The 18,386-nt window shown below is 39.4% G+C and overlaps 1 protein-coding gene across 1 annotated transcript in view; it reads left to right on the top strand.

Moving 5' to 3' along the window:
* The first annotated feature begins 260 nt into the window (after positions 1–260).
* oprk1 (opioid receptor, kappa 1) overlaps positions 261–18,386 on the top strand; it is a 29,883-nt gene continuing 11,757 nt past the window's right edge. The window contains exon 1 of the mRNA XM_083541817.1: positions 261–412. The gene's annotated coding sequence lies outside the window, so the exon portion shown is untranslated. The remainder of the gene's footprint in view (positions 413–18,386) is intronic.

Genomic DNA, 18,386 nt, shown 5'->3' with positions numbered 1-18,386 from the left:
AATAATGCTACTAGTAATATGTGTATTATTACTATATTAAAGACATACATATGTGAAAACTGAAGTGGAACAATCCTGCTTGATTATATACGAATCTTCAAATGGATGTCTGTACTTAGTTACTTGTCTGTAATGTGGTCTTCATAGTGCTTGATCATTTCGCTGGGTTATATCCACTATACATAATGGCACTTGATGCATGTTGCCTGAAAGCATGTCTTGTGTTTTTTTTAGTTGCAGTTCTGTTTATGCTATTTTCCAAATGACCTCCAAATGCTGCCATCAGCACCATAATGCAGATGCTGGGTGTGTGCGGTGCGTGGGGGACCCTAGCAGCTGCAGCACCTATATAATTTGTGTACAGACACTCTAGCTGAAATGGAAAACAAGTCATAGAGCTGGTAGCTAACAGGTGAGAACCCTTTTTGTGTGTCCTGCTGGAAATAACCTTCCACCCTATTAGCACTGATTGATGCAGACATCTGGGATTAATTGATGTCAGATTGCGGACCTTAAAATGCTGTGGGCTTTATGCACTGCTTTCTGGACGCAGTCTCGACAGGTTTAGGATCGGAGATGAAAGATCATGTGTAATGATAATGGAAGTTTTGACCAATATGGTGTGTGTGAAAGTGAAGAAGAAAAAAAAACAACAAAAAAAAAAAACAACAAAAAAATAATATATATATATATATATTTGTTAATTACGCGTTAATAAAATTTGTGCCATTTAAATACATTTTCGGTTACAATTCATATTTAATATATTTATATACACGAATGTATTCGCCACATCCTGTATCGTCAACTCGGATATAAAAAAAGAAAAACGACTACAATTAAAAATATTTTTTTTATTTTTAATTAATTTATACTTTCAAAAATAGAAATATTTGTTTTGTTATTTTTTTTTTTTTTTTTTTTTTTTTTTTTTACAAATAACTATATGAAAAGTAAACGAACAGAAAAGTAATCCAAATCAAATCAATAGTTTTGCTGTGACCGCCCTTTGACTGCAAAACAGCATAAATTCTTCTAGGTACACTTGCGCACAGTTTTTGAAGGAAACAGGTAGGTTGTTTCAAACTTCTTGGTGAACTAACCACAGATTTTCCATGGATGTAGGCTTGAATCCTTCTGTCTCTTCATGTAATACCAGACAGGATCGATGATGCTGAGATCAGGGCTCTGTGGGGGCCAAAACTATTGCTTCCAGGACTCCTTGTTCCTCTCTACCCTGAAGAAAGTTCTTAATGACATTGGCTGTATGTTTGGGCTTGCTGTCTTGCTAAAGGTCCGAATAAATTTGTGGACTATCAGACGCCTTCCTGTTGATGTTGCATGGTGGTTAAGTACCTGTATTTCTCACCACTATTAATCCTGACCAAATCTCCAACTCCATCATTTACAGAAATGCAGCCCCAGAATGGCAGAAAACCTACACCATGCGTATGTGTTTTTGTGTGTGTGTGTATGCATGTATATATACAGTGTGGAAAATAAGTATTTGAACACCCTGCTATTTTGCAAGTTCTTCCACTTAGAGATCATCGTAGGTGCATGTCCACTGTGAGAGACATAATCTAAAAAAAAAATCCAGAAATCACAATGTATGATTTTTTTTACTATTTATTTGTATGATACAGCTGCAAATAAGTATTTGAACACCTGAGAAAGTCAATGTTAATATTTGGTACAGTAGCCTTTGTTTGCAATTACAGAGGTCAAACATTTCCTGTAGTTTTTCCACCAGGTTTACACACACTGCAGGAGGGATTTTGGCCCACTCCTCCACACAGATCTTCTCTAGATCAGTCAGGTTTGAGTTTGAGCTCCCTCCAAAGATTCTCTATTGGGTTTAGGTCTGGAGACTGGCTAGGCCATGCCAGAACCTTGATTTGCTTCTTACAGAGCCACTCCTTGGTTATCCTGGCTGTGTGCTTCGGGTCATTGTCATGTTGGAAGACCCAGCCTCGACCCATCTTCAATGCTCTAACTGAGGGAAGGAGGTTGTTCCCCAAAATCTCACAATACATGGCCCCGATCATCCTCTCCTTAATACAGTGCAGTCGCCCTGTCCCATGTGCAGAAAAACACCCCAAAGCATGATGCTACCACCCCCATGCTTCACAGTAGGGATGGTGTTCTTGGGATGGTACTCATCATTCTTCTTCATCCAAACACGTTTAGTGGAATTATGACCCAAAAGTTCTATTTTGGTCTCATCTGACCACATGACTTTCTCCCATGACTCCTCTGGATCATCCAAATGGTCATTGGCAAACTTAAGACGTGCCTGTACATGTGCTGGTTTAAGCAGGGAAACCTTTCGTGCCATGCATGATTTCAAACCATGACGTCTTAGTGTATTACCAACAGTAACCTTGGAAACGGTGGTCCCAGCTCTTTTCAGGTCATTGACCAGCTCCTCCCGTGTAGTTCTGGGCTGATTTCTCACTTTCGTTAGGATCACTGAGACCCCACGAGGTGAGCTCTTGCATGGAGCCCCAGTCCGAGGGAGATTGACAGTCATGTTTAGCTTCTTCCATTTTCTAATGATTGCTCCAACAGTGGACCTTTTTTCACCAAGCTGCTTGGCAATTTCCCCGTAGCCCTTTCCAGCCTTGTGGAGGTGTACAATTTTGTCTCTAGTGTCTTTGGACAGCTCTTTGGTCTTGGCCATGTTAGTAGTTGGATTCTTACTGATTGTATGAGGTGGACAGGTGTCTTTATGCAGCTAACGACCTTAAACAGGTGCATCTAATTTAGGATAATAAATGTAGTGTAGGTGGACATTTTAAAGGCAGACTAACAGGTCTTTGAGGCTCAGAATTCTAGCTGATAGACAGGTGTTCAAATACTTATTTGCAGCTGTATCATACAAATAAATAGTTAAAAAATCATATATTGTGATTTCTGGATTTTTTTTTTTTTGGATTATGTCTCTCACAGTGGACATGCACCTACGATGACAATTTCAGACCCCTCCATGATTTTTAAGTGGGAGAACTTGCAAAATAGCAGGGTGTTCAAATACTTATTTTCCTCACTGTATACAGTATATACTGATGAGTATATATTTATACTGTACAGTGGAACCTCGGTTTACGAGCATAATTTATTCCGGAAAACGTGCTCGCAAATTAAATTCGATATGAGTATTCCCATAACAAATAATATAAATTCACAGTACAGTAATATAATATAATAATACATAATTGATGTTATTGTATTACTGTATACTGTCACAATAATACTTAAATAAAAACAAATAAATATGATGTTTACTGTACCTTTGAGAAGATTCGAGGCTGGTATGAGGTAGATGAGGAGGAGAGGAGGAGGAGGAAAAAGGGTTATTGCCTGGAAGGAGAATCTCCTTCCATTATGATGTCGGAAAGACTTTCACCCGAAAGACTGGCTTCAATTAATTTACACCTACATTTTATTATTCACATTCGTTTTTTGAGTCACTTGAATCTCTTTCTTTACTCTCACTTTTAATCACAAATCTCCTTCTTCGTAGCGCCTTCCATTTAAGGGTTGTTCTCCATGAGAGACATTGCTTCACTATTCTAATAATCACTCCACTTATTAACAACTACACAGTATGTAAAATACGCTGCTTTACCCACACACTGGTTCACCGTAAGAATACAGTATAGGTGACCGACCCGATGGCCCAACAACGGAATCCACTGTCGTGGGTGAAGGTACGCTGCTTGTTCATCTTTCTCGCACTTCACAAACTCGCCAGTCCGAATCTTAGTCAGAGGATATAACCGTAAACTAATATTCTTTCAGTAGGCCGCTCAATGCTTGCTCATGCATAAAGAATAGTTGTCACTTTGTCATAAGTCAGTGATAGTCAGAAATCAGAAGGTCACAGATGTTGTGCTCCATCCGTTCATGAGCCTTCTGTATATACTTTATTTGCCAGGCAATAATCAATAAACAAATGTCAAATCAAAAACAAATAATACAAGAAAGTTACACATAAAACCAAATATTTTAGCAATGCAGTTTACAAAAGAATTGTTAGTCACTGTATCTGGCAATAGAGACGCACAAAGACTGTGTGGGAAGTTCTGACTACAATATGCTTTCCTGAGTGTTTCACCAAATCTCCTTAAATACCCAAACCATCATAAACTCATAAATTTAAAGTAATAAAAGTTTGCAAACCCTTTCAACCCTTTCTTGGGACAGCAGGTGACCTAATAACCAAGTACCAACCTCGGGTAAAAACTAACACCTGATAAAGACAACGGGACAACCCATCATATCAGTAGGACAGAATTTTCCACAAACCTGAGATCTTTATTTTTGGTCTGTTCCACTGATATGCACTAAGACCTTTCAAATGATAAACATGTAAAGGTAAAATTCATACATTCCGAAAATGTAATTATGACAGTATGCAAGTATAGTAACTTGGTAAACTGGGAACTTCTAAGTCACTTTTCCATGACCTTGCCATATGCCCAAGAGGGAAAGAAGGGAGGTTTAAGGATAAGTAAGAGGACATCTGAACAAATGGCTTTTTATCTCCTCAGATTAGAAAGTTTATTGTTTTGTGGCATGGTGGTTCTTGGTCCATCCTTACAACAGTACAGTATGTATGGTAAAGAGAACTTTACTTGGGTTGCTTACGATACGGTAGCTACACAAAGACTGAGGGCAAATACCTGGTTAGCTGACTTGGATAAGCGAACAGATCCATCAGTTGAAAACACGTCCTTGCTCGATGCTCGTATATTGGATTTTTGCTCGCAATCCAATGCAAATTTCAGCAAAAAATTCTGCTTGTATTACAAAACACTCATAAGCCACGTTATCCACAAACTGAGGTTCTACTGTGTACACTTATTATATCTGAACATTATGACCCGTGAGTAAATAAGTCAAGTCAAGTCAAATTTATTTCAATAGCGTTTTCACAACAGACATCGTCTCAAAGCAGCTTTACAGAATTTAACAGTTAAGGTGAGCGATGTGTGTTTATCCCTGATGAGCAGCCGTGGTGACTGTAGCAAGGAAAAACTCCCTCAGATGTTATGAGGAAGAAACCTTGAGAGGAACCAGACTCAAAAGGGGAACCCATCCTCATTTGGGTGATATCAAGAGTGATTATAGTCTTTAAACAATACAGAACACTGGAGAGTGAGAACTAACATGAGCACTGGAATGTTAGATTGAGAAATGTTCTTTCTACAGTCATTTGTGGTTATAAAACTATGTAGATGTAGAAGAATAACACTGATTATCTCTTCATCATGGCACATGTTAGTGGGTGGATATATGAGGCAGCATGTAAACTTTTTCCCCTCAAATTTGATGTGTTAGAAGCAGGAAAAATGGGCGAGCGTAAGGATTGGAGTAGATTTGACAAGTCCCAAATTGTGATTTCTAGACGACTGGGTCAGAGTATCTCCTGTGGGGTGTTCCTGATCTACAGTGGTCAGTATCTATGGTCCTCATCAGTGTAGAATAAACTTATAGTCCTACAATAAAGATTAGGTTGTCTATTTTGATTCTTGCCCAGGTTCAAATAAGGAATGTGCTGCTCTTAATTCGAAACAAACAGCAAACAAGTTTGCACTTTGTGTTTGATAACGTTAATCCCTTGTTCGGTCCTCTGTGCAGGTCCTAAGCAAGTCATGTGGAACATTATCATTTCGTCTTAGTAACTGATTCTCTTTGCTCTTGTTGACACAGGTCACCAGATTGCCTGTTTCCTTGGTTACAAATTAAACAAGAGTGACTCTACAGTTCTGTGGCCGGTCTTCGTGTCACACTGCCTACGTATGTTGAAGTGTCACAGTGGATCACAAAACATGAACTTGCTCTCAGCAGTACATTAAAACATCTCGGTGTATCTGTGTGTATGATTTTCCAGATTTCTACATATACAGACACAAGTTTATATGTACTTTTTGAATATATCTTAATTTCACATTTCGTCCCCATTTCATGTTTAAATAACGTCCACTCTTCTGGAAAGATGTTCCACTAGATTTTGTAGTTGGGTTGTAAATGTTTATGATCTTTTATCCACAAAGGTGTTAGTAAAGTCAGGTACCAATGTAGCAGGCCGGCCTGGGGTGCAGTCAGCAATCCAATTAATTCCAAAGGCGCTGAATAGATACAAGCTTTATAGCAGGATTATCAAGATCCTTCACTTCAACCCATGTAAACATATCTTCATGGAGTTTGCTTTGTGCACAGGGGCATCGTCATGCTGGAACATGTTTGGGTCTCCTAATTTAAGTGAAGGGGAAAACGTCATGCATCTCCAGCTCTGCTACCTCCAGCTCCACCTCCTGTCTTTTACTCAATGCCACTCAAAACCATACAACATCGCAGGTCTCACCACAGTCCTATAAACTTTCTCTTTCACTCTTACCCTACTATTATTTATCACTCCTGCCACTCTTCTCCACCCACTCCACCCTGCCTGCACTATTTTTTTCACTTCTCTAACACACTCTAAATTACTTTGCACTGTTGACCCCAGGTACCTGAACTCCTCCACTCTGCAACCGCACCACTCCACTGCCCTCCCTCTTATTTACTACCCTCACTGCCCTCCCTACTCTCAACACAAATCACACTATCATCCATAAACATCATAGTCCACAGAAAATCTCCTCTCTGCCCTCATCCATTAACCTGTCCATTACCCCTGCAAACAGGGAAGGGCTTAGAGCCGATCCTTGATGCAGTCCAACCTTCACCTTGAACCAGTCTTTCGTTTCTACTGTACACTTCACTGCTGTCACACTGTCATCATACATGTCCTGCACCACCCTCACATACTTCTTTGCTACATCACACTTCCTCATACAATACCGCAACTCCTCTGTTTGACGGCACCCTGTCATATGCTTTCTCTAAATCCACAAACACATAATGCAACTCCTTCTGACCTTTTCTATACTTCTCCATCAACATTCTTAAAGCAAATAATGTGTATGTGATGCTCTTCCTCACCATGAAACCATACAGTTGCTCACAGATGTTCACCTCTTCTCTCAGCCTGGCTTCCACTACTCTTTCCCATAACTTCATGGTGTAACTGATCAACTTTATTCCCCTGTAGTTACTGCAGGTCTGCACATCTCCCTTATTCTTAAAGATTGGTACCAGCACACTCCTTCTCCATTCCTCAGGCATCCTCTCACCTTCCAGAATCTTATTGAACAATCTTGTTAAAAACTCCACTGCATCTCTCCTAAACATCTCCATGCTTCTACCAGTAGCTCATCTGGTCCTACCGACTTTCCACTCTTCATCCTCTTAATTACTGCTCTCACTTCCTTCCTACTAATCCTATCCACTTCCTGCTTCACCATCTCCACACCATCCAACCTTCTCTCTCATTTTCCTTGTTCATCAGCTGCTCAAAATACTCCCTCCACCATCTCAACAACACTCCTCTCCTCAATTGAATTAAATTGATGACTAGCATCAATTTAATTCAATTAATTTTCATTTGTATAGCGCTTTTAACAATGAACATTGTCTCAAAGCAGCTTTACACAGATAATGTGGTGATAAAAAATTTATATGTTTTTATAAGTAAGTTTTCCCTGATGAACGAGAGGGAACCCATCCTCGTCTGGGTTGCACCGAATGTCCATTTATAAATCACATTTCCATCTGCATCCTTTATTGCTCTAACTTCCAGCACATCATTCCCAGCTCGGTCCCTCTGCCTGGCCAATCGGTACAATTTTACATACAGCTCCTCATTTGCATTTTCCTTTGCTTTTGCCACATTCCATTTCACCTGCTTCCGCATCTCCATGTACTCCTGCCTACTTCTCTCATCACTCTGTCGATCCCAATTCTATTTTGCCAACCTCTTTCTCCTTATGCTCTCCTGCACTTCCTCATTCCACCACTACGTCTCTTTGTCTTCCTTTCGCTTTCCAGATGTCACAACAAGTACCTTTCTAGCTGTCTCCCTTATCACTTCTGCAGTAGTTGCCCAATCATCCAGCACCTCTTTCTACAGCCATCCTACAGACCACCATCCGATGCTGTCTAGCTGCACTGCATCCTGCCAACACCTTACAGTCTCCAATCTGCTTCAGGTTGCCTCTCCTACATAGAACATAGTTCACCTGTGTGCACCTTCCTCCACTCTTATACGTCACTCTATGATCCTCCTTCTTCTTAAAATAAGTATTTAATTCATCTAGACATTAAATGATATATATTTTATAACACTGATTGGTAGGTGTGCATAGGAATTCAAGTAATAATTGTAATAGTAGTAATATTTCAAACCTAAGATACAGAACATCACCGCAAATACGATGCGATGCTCTGTCAGTGCTCTTAACAATAACCCACTGACTCAAAACATTACAAACGGCTTGATGTCGAAGACCTTTGAAGTATCATTTGCTGCACTTCTATAGACAGTGCACGTGACCAAAATGTCTATACTGCACTGTGTTACAATCAGCTAGTGATTGGGTTCTTCTGGCATTTCCTGCAGCGAAGCCATTGTTGCACCGATGAGCCTTTCAGTGCCTCTGGGAGTTCCTGTTTAGGTCCTGATTACTGACATCAGTGGCATTTTGTTTGAATTGAGCACCGAAGCAGCTTTAACAAAGAACATCAGACATCCGAAAGGTGCTGAAGAGCAAAACGGGAATATCCGTTTTGTTTTTGTCTTTTCTCCTTATTTTTTTTTTTTTATCAAATTAATTGTCTTCCTTTATAATTACCTCATTAATAATCTTAATGCATGTAAGGTCTGGCGCTCATAATCTGGCCTTATGTTTAAGCAGCGATAAAATTGGTGACAGTTTTTCCTAAATGCTCCGGCAAGTATATTACCTGATCTAAAAGGTTAAGATGAGCCTTCATTTCTCACAGAAATGGCTATAGGGTCAGCTCCGCTCGGCACGAGTCTATAAATTGGCCCTCCATTATTGCGCCATCAGTGCTAATGGCTTTAGTGAGAGCTCCATCTTTTGCTTTTGTGCTAGTATGACGCACAGCGAGGACTTTGATCACGTTTCGTAGCCCTCTGCACAAAGTATCTGTACTTTCAAATAATTTTCAGCTCCTTGTCGAAGTAGGCACGGTGAGAAATTGGGCAGATGGTGTTGCTAATGTGCAGCCTTGTAGATGTGGTGATTTTCAGAGCGGCGTGTTTGAATACAGTGTACGGGACTGGGTATCAACAGCGCTTTTCTGACTCGAATATATGTACAAGAAAGACTTCTAGAGTTGTTCTGATTGTCAGTAGAAAAATGTATGGCGTGCTTTTATTTATATTTTTGATGATGTGTCTCAGGCATGTCAGTGAGGAGATATGAAGGTAGGAAACTCCACACAGTCAGAGATTAATCACCACCATCAGGAACGTTTCAAATAATTTCTTAGATTGCACAAGTATTCAGAAGTACACAGCTTTTTTTTCCCCTTCATGGCCAATTTTATGTCTCCTTAGTAGCGCACTGTGCATCCAAACCTGCGTGTAACTTTATTTGAAGGTAGCTGTGGCACCACAGTTGGAGAACCATCAGAGACCCACATGCCGGATTGTTGTCATAGTGATCGAGTTCCTTTTTACTACTTCTTGTGTTTGTGCATTCTGACTGTGTTTCACAACACCAGATCTAACATTAATGTCATAGAGGAAATACAAGTGTTAAATTAAGATTTATGTAATGAACTAATTCTATAAAATGAACTGATTATGGAGAAGTTTAGATGAAAGTACTATTGATTTCAAGGCAATTCACAGATTAAAGTTACTTTGAATGTTAGCTTCTGTAGGAACAAATCATTCACAATAACTTGTATGGTTGACACATTATCTTGGCCTGAGTATATATAGGTTTTTTTGTTGTTGTTTGTTTTTAATTCAAAATAAGAAGACTATTGTTAATATGTAAAAGATTTCAGGATGCAGGTTTAGCATTTAACAGGAGTTTATTGTATCAACCAGGAGAGACTTCAGGACACAGGTCGTATGTATGTATGTATGTATGTATGTATGTATGTATGTATGTATGTATGTATGTGTGTGTGTGTGTGTGTGTGTGTATGTGTATGTGTATGTGTGTATGTATGTATGTATGTACACACATATATATAGTAATAGTAATATATAAAATTACTATCAAAATAAAGGGAAAAAAGCTGATGAGGCAACAGCTGCTATAACTGGAGCAAGCTTGCATCTTTGATAATGTACAATTGCAACCGTTTAAAAAAATTGCTGTGGTAAAAAGAGGAATAAAACTTCAGGACCTGTAGTTATTGGAAAATGAAAAAACGTTGTAATAGTATTGGTATTACACCACCTGTTTTCTATTACAGCACTCCATTTCATGTTTTATTCTTTACCTAACTTTTGCGATTCCACTGCAGGCAGAGTGTAAGAACATGCATTTTTCATGCATTTTTTTTCCATACAGTTTATGGAATATAATAAGTACAACAGTAGAATTTGATCTGGTTACTGTCGAATCCATGGATTGTTAAACATCTAATTGGCTCAGAATTTATTTACAATGGTGCTGTTGAATTCTCGAAACCGACTGATCCGAAGACGATTCGATTGAATTTTCTATAACATCTCTGAAAGTACTATTGATTGCAAGCCTATTCGCAGGTTATTGTTTCTATAGTAACAATATAATAACGGTGGAGTCAACGTGTTGGCATCTTTCATACAGTTTATGAAATAGACACGGAATATATTCGATCTAATCTAATTGAGCGCTGTAATACCAAAAGTCACAAATCCAACAGGTGTCACAATGAGATTATAAGAATAAATGATGTTGCAGACCTCAGAGATGTTTTTCCAGGTTGTAGTTGTAGTGCTTATTTCAAACCGGTTGTTTTCTCTGTCCGTAATGGCCACCTTGCTCTTTTAGAGTGCTGCGTGTCCTTTAGGTGCAGAAAGTAATTTCCCCTTAAAATGTCATTGTACAGGACTGTGTATTATACACTGTATAGGCAAAAAAATGTGGACACCTGTATGTGCTTGATGAGCATCCTGTTCCAGATTTAGTCCCATTTTAACAGTTACTATAACCTTCACTATTCTGGAAAGGCTTTCCACTACATTTTGGCATGGGGCTATGGGGATTCGTGATCATTCAGCTACAAAAGCATTAGTGAGCTCAGGCAAAGATGGTAGATGAGAAGGTCTGGTGTGCATTCTGCATGATTGTTCATTTGAATGGTGCTCAGTGGGGTTCTTTGGTTCTTTGAGCAGAACACTTTTATCCCACCCTTCACAAACAAGGTCTTCATATAGCTCACTTTGCACTCAGGCGCATTGTCTTGCTGGGAAAAAAAAAGGTTCCAGTGCTGGGAAATAGTCATGGCACAGTACACAAAAACATTCTATACGATTGTCTACCTCCATCACTGTGAAACACATATAGGCATGATGATCATGTGTCCCCATAGTTTTGGTCATATAGTGTTTGTTGTTCCCCTCATGTTTTTTTCATGATTTGTCTGAATCTGTTGCTGCATGATGAGATGTTAGTTAAAAAAAAAATCCTTGTGAGACCCTTGACCCCTGAGGCCGTGCCTCAGGCTGACGGCACCAAGAGACTGTTCTGATGTTTCTTCTGGTCCGTTCTTTCTTCTGAAGCATACTGTGGCGCATGCAAATAGTCAAATAGCCAAATAGTCATCCAACACAACTTATTTCAATCATTTAGAAAGCGTGTTGCCTGCGGAGTACAAAAAAGTACCGCCTTTAATCAATCGAACTAACTCGGGCCGTAATTGCGCTCATTTGAAACGCTTCAGTTCGCTCGTCTCGCAGATCAAGGACACGAAGTTTGGAATAAAAATCTCGAACTGCCAGATTCCTGATGCTCTACAAGGAAACTCTGGTTGCCATAGAAACGTCACAGCCTCTAAACAAACTTGCTGCATTCAGGGTTCTGCATTCACACTTCAAGGTCATTATAAACGCATGAGAACACTCCTACCTATATCTCTTTCTCTCTCTCTGTCTGCCTCTCTTTCACGCCCTACTTGGTCATACTGGTATTTTTTTCCCCACCCTCTGTTCCTTCGTAAATCTTCATACTTTCGTTGTGGCTCTCAAACGTAAAAAAATAAATAAAAAAAAAGCATGTGTTGTGAATAGCCATTTTTTTTAGTTGGCCCAAATATGGAAAAAATAAACATTTCTTTAGAGCTCCTCATGCATTGTAATTGTAAAACCTGTTCGAAAACATATTCCATTATGTGCTGCTTACATTTGACCAGACTACAAAATATGATGTTGACAAGGCAATTAGTCAGGAATAAACTCCTTAAATCAGCAAACCCATCATTGACTCTTGTTAATGGTGTAGGGGTTAGGACTCGTGAGCTCCTTTCATACACAAATGCCACCACATTTACAGCATTAATTACCCTAAAGACCTGCTTTACTGCTCTTGTGTTTCTTGCTTCATGTCTCTAAAGGACATCTCAGCATCTTGAATTGAGCCTCAAAGGTGAGTGAAGAACACTTGACTCGACAATTGTCTCTTTTTTTACCTCAGTTTTTTGTTCGACCTTTTAAAAAAAAAAGCTAAATCAAGCTTCCGTCTGCCCCCGATATTCCCTTACATCGGACGAGAAATGAGTGCAGGAACAATAAAGCACATGACACGAAAAATACCAGTCTCTTAGCAACATGTCATCTTCACCTTATATTGGTTAAAGGGGAGAAAAGGGTAAAGCGGGACATTTAATAGTCATATACAGTGTTCTGGTCCATTAGTGGCGTGCTTAGGTTAAATCAATATGGCAGAGGGCCACATGCATGAGAAGGAGGCCATTAGCAACCGTGGCTCTTCATTTGTCCATGTGCGATTTTCTAGTTCGCTAAGTTTCATCTAACTCGGCACGTAAGATCATCACAGGTGTTATCCGCGATAAGGTTCGGGATTATAAGGGTTGAAAGCGAATAATTTTTCATTTCTAATCGTGTGTTTTTTTTTTTTTTTCCTTCCACATCATGATTTTACTATCCCCCTCGATGACTGTGGCTTGTCTTTAACAAAAGTCCCAACTGTCTGAGCAAAAACACATTACTGCCCTGTATCCATGGTTACATCCAAGCCAGAATGCGATGTTAATCAGAGCCTCCTATTTCTGTTAGGTCAGCGACAAAGTTGCCATTTAAGGTGTAAAAGAGATCCGTTTATGTAGATGCCGCTGTGTCACATACTGTTATAACTCGTGAATTTGTCTGTTTTGCAGGTTTTAACTTAACGCTCAGCCGCTAAACAAACATGTAGCACTCGAAGATGTGTTTCAGGAAGCAGATTGTTTCGAGTGCAGGGGGTCTGGGTCCTGGGGGGGGTTCTCTTATTCCCAAAATAACATGATTTATTGTATTAAATTTATAACTAGACATGCTGTACATGATAGATAGATGTGTATATATAGACACATACTTATAAATCAAATATTAGTGCAGATGTGTGTAAGGCACAATATGTGTACATAGTAAAGGGGTTGCTTATTTTTCTGTATTTCTTGTAATGTCATGAAAAGTCCACACAACAACAACAAAACTGCAGAAACCGGAACGCTTCGGCCCTTTGTGCTGAAGCCTTCCTGTAGCACCAAAAATACAGTCTGTTACAAATATCATAAAAAACAAACACATCCTTAGTTATAGTTTATAGTAATTAAATATAAATGATTTTATAAATTATTGTTAAAGCACTTTTTGAGTTTGTTTGTTTCTGTTAGACCGAGGTTTACACCGAACGTCTGCTGCACGTCATACACAGAACCAGTACATTAATACCAATCTGTATAAACACTCTTTCAGCCGATCAGATCCGATAATTCAACAGCACTGTGGTATTTAAAAAACATACTAGATTATTTGTTGGGGTTTTTTTTTTTATTTGAAAAAGAAAGAAATATATTCAAATTCAAGTTTATTCTGCTCATTGTATGGTTTCGATATCCCAAATGTTAATATAATGGCGTTGCACATTGCATTGCGTTCAAGCATGATCTCATATGCTAGTCTGATTAAATGTTGCTATCTTCCTAATATCCTGTAATAAAAATTAACACATGAGAGAGAGAGAGAGAGAGAGAGAGAGAGAGAGAGAGAGAGAGAGAGAGAGAGAGAGAACCATTTCGGGGGAAAAAAATCTTTATTTCACTTTTCAGCCTCCACTAGACCCGTCTTGTTTTGCATTATGATAAACGTCCTACCTACCCCCTATTTACTACATTTTCATTAGCACATCCAGACAGGCTGATGCTTCCTAATTGGCAGCAGGTAGTAGGCGGTGGCTGCTACACTTCTGCTAAAGTGCCATGTGGTGTTCCTTGAAACAATGAAACCGTGCTTGACACATGTGGCCTTTACCTACTACAACACCCGTGGCATTTTTGACACGAGCTAGCCAGACGCGCATCATGGCATGATCAGTGCTGCCAGGATTATAAGAGAGAGGTTTCGTACATAGCTCATAACGTATGCCTGGATGATTCATTAATTTAGCAGTAAGTCTAACAGAGATCTGTGCAACAGTAACAATACCACTGTAGCTCACATATGCAGCCTTCAAACCGCAGGCTTTTGTTCTGCATGAAGAATTCGTTCAAATTTATGAAAACTTTTCAGCGGCGAAAGAAAAACACACGCCTTTTTCTGATGTCCTGATGAGTTTGTACTCAAAATCTCTCACCAGACGACAGCCATGATTCATCAGCATTTATAAAAGCAGGTCTGCTGTTTCTTCGTGCGACTCCACAATACTAGTTAACATTCTCTATTAGATTAGACACCGATTATTAATTATTATTTTGTATAAGCATTTTTAATTTTTAGAGAGAGTTACAATAAATATACAGTATTATACCGAAAATGTATTTTCCAACACAAAAGGTTTTCCACAGGATTAAATCACACCACCAACAAAACATATAAATAGCTACAATTCAAACAATTCAGACATAATTACCATTCATTTGCCTCAGACATGATTTCTCATGAACAGCCTACAAAACCTAAAAAGGATACTTTAAATTGTCTGTTCAGACAAGATCTACAGAATACACAAAGTGCTATGATGAGAGTTTGAATATATAAAGGCTGACTACTGTAGTAGACATACTGAAGGTAAATTTTCACTATAGCAACTAGACCCAGATCTACATTTAACAAGGTCAAAGAATATTGTTGAGAATATCAAGGGGTGGTTTTTATATATATATATAAAACTTTAAATGAATAGCAAATAAATAGTCTTATCTATATTTCTGATTTAATAATAGTTTGTATAACCCAATTTATATACAACTTTATGAAGGTTATTACTTGGGGAATGGTGAAAATTGTGCAGGGTGTAAGAAGAAATAACCAGTGGATTAATTTACTCTATAATGCTTCCATTTTGCTAATTTATGGACACTGGTTAATTTACTGATGTAATAGAAAATAACTGCTGGTAGTAGCTGGGTGCACAAACTGTTGTAGTCACAGTTGCGTTTAACATGTGCCCAATTCAAAAGACAGACCAAGGGACAGATGCTAGCTGTCATAAGAGCCATCATTTTCACCTGACACTTGCTGTGCCTAAAGTCAACCCTCTCCTGCTAAGGAGCAGGTGTTCTTTGTATTAAAAATATTTAATTAGAACAAAATAAGAGTCACTTTGTAAACCGCATGGTCCCACTGCTGAGTGACAAGGGCTCATGAATGGCATTTCTGGAATGGAGTAGCTGCTACTTCCTGTGCATTTAGTGAGCCAATGTTTAGGCAAGAAGTGGGTGTATTGTCATGAAGGCTGCAAGGCCAGTTAAAACCAGCTAATATGGTCAATCGTGTTATGGAAAAAGGTCACCTCAGAGTGATCTGACCACCAATCTGGCATACAAGGCAATTAGTGGAGAAAGTTCAGAGTAGACAGTTTCCTCTGCTGCTTTTAGAGAAGCCTATTTCAGATTATCATGCATACGCTTGAAAGAAGTCACAAGTAAAAATCCTACAGTCATTCACTCCAATGGATCAAACACAGCCAGACTGAAGATACCAAAATTCTCCGCCTCCTAGGAAAAGCAGGTCTGTAAGAATAAAATAGAATTGCCTTTATTTGTCACATACCTGTATACATTTACAGCACAGTGAAAAACCTTTCTTCGTATATCCCAGCTTGTTGGAAAGCTGGAGCCCGCACGCACGGTCAACCATAATACAGTGCCCCTGAAGCGCAGAGAGTTAAGGGCCTTGCTCAAGGGCTCAAGAGCAGCAGCTTTGGCGATACCAGGGCTTGAACCCCCGACCTTTCGTCGGACTATAAGTCGCTACTTTTTCCCCACGTTTTGAACCCCGCGGCTTATTTATTGATTTTTCCTGGGTTTTTCCCGGTTTCACAAACTTCAAACCAAAAAAACTGAGCGACATAACATTAGACCAATGAAATTTCCGAACGGAAACGAAAAAACGCACTTCACCTGTGTTCTGAGCTGCATGGCTTCGGGAGAAAAACTTCCACCGGTGGCACACGTCGATGACAAAAGATAAACTCCCGAGAGAAATACAGTGGTACCTTGACCTACGAGTTTAATTCGTTACCGTGGACGAGCTCGTATCTCAATTTGCTCGCACATTAAATCAGTTTTCCATATTGAAAATACTTAAAATGGCATTAATCCGTTCCAACCCTCAAAATGACCCGTTTTTATGTTTCATGTTATTAAATTGGAAAATACATTTCTAAATAACAAATCTTGTATAAAAACATAATAGAAAGAGTATGTAAAGATATAATAAGGTTTTATTCAGTGTATTTTCCTTGGAGATGAGACGACTTGAGCTAACGAAAAATGCCGGTGGGGGGTGTGTGTGTGTGTGCGTGCGTGTGTGTGTGTGTGTGTGTGTGTGTGTGTGTGTGTGTGTGTGTGTGTGTGTGTGTGTGTGTGTGAAGGGGGGGTAGAGGCGATAAGCGGAGGCGGTGGGAAAACTCGTTTATTACTATCACTCCTGTACACTACGTATCCCTAAACTTTAACATTTTTACTTTTTCTTCTTTGCTTATCTAAATTTTCGTCACAATCATCGCTTTCTGGCTTCGCTTCGCCATCTAGCAGCAGCGTCTCGAGCTCGTACCTCAATTTTTTTGCGTAACAAAGCAAAAAAATCGCCCGAGCGACCGCTCGTACCTCGGAAAACTCGTACATTAATGCACTCGTAGGTCAATTTACCACTGTAGTTGTGAAAGGAAGGAGGAAGACAGTGAACAATTACTTTCTTGGTCGGCTACTGTTTAGATACAAGCCGTTGTAACGTGTTGAGTCTGGGTGAAGAGAGAGCTCACTAACTCCAGTTGCAACACAAATCATATAAGCACAGACAGGTTTCCAAAACTCGTGCTTTTTTATTTTTTTGGCAACAGCGTTATGGGTTAGTCAAAGAAACTTAGAAATGAGCATCAGAAAATATGAGAACATAATCCTCAGTCTCCACACGCACACACACGCAGTAATACCGGGAGAATGCAGTGACGTGCTCCTAATAGAAGCGCAACATATTGCATTTAGTGTCTTTTGTTAAAGCCTGTGTAAAGTTTATTAGTTTCAGTGTGCGGCTTATAGACAGTTGTGGCTTATTTATGTTAAAAAAAAAAAAAATTGTAAAATTGCGGCTTATATAAGGGTGCGCTTTAGAGTCCGGAAATTACGGTAGTAACCGAGGACCTTAACCAAAGAGCTACCGCCTCCCTAAGAAACCAGAAAACAGTTGAAAAAGCCAGTTACAGGCAATTGCATCCTCCACCAGCACCCTGTCTTGACTCTACCAGGAAGAAGCCTGAATGTCAATGTGGTTTTTACACTGGCATCTGTGCCTGGCCTATATTTCACTCCTGGGCTACTCCTTTGTGAGGATGTCCATGAATAGGCCCACCTTGGGAGAGATTATTGACCGTTCTGATTCCTTGACGGCTGATAATTCAACATTATCTGAAAGAATAAACACATGCTAGCATCATAGAATGAGTCAGAAGAATCCGAGGACCGGACAGACCACCTTAACTTTCAGCTGATTAATGCATTCTGTGTTCACACTTAGGAGTCATACGTCCCTGTGGCACCACTGTGCTCCCCAGATTATAAGGAAATCAGTGAAAAGAGAGAGAGAGTGTGTGAGAGAGTGAGAGAAAGAGAAAGATAAAAAAAACTGAACAGCAGGGAGAATAAAGCAGCTTACCAAATGGAAAGGAAAAAAAACTATCCTCTGAAGAAAATGTAACAAACTGAGGTAAAGGCAATGTTTTATCTATGGGAGAAAACAAAGGAAAATACCCATGTGATCAAGGGGACAACATGCACAGAAACACCACACTGGCTAAAACCAGAACTCA

This window comes from Silurus aristotelis (genome assembly GCF_946808225.1).
Source record: "Silurus aristotelis genome assembly, chromosome: 5".
Lineage (NCBI taxonomy): Eukaryota > Metazoa > Chordata > Actinopteri > Siluriformes > Siluridae > Silurus > Silurus aristotelis.
This window is presented reverse-complemented; position numbering and strand designations above follow the sequence as displayed.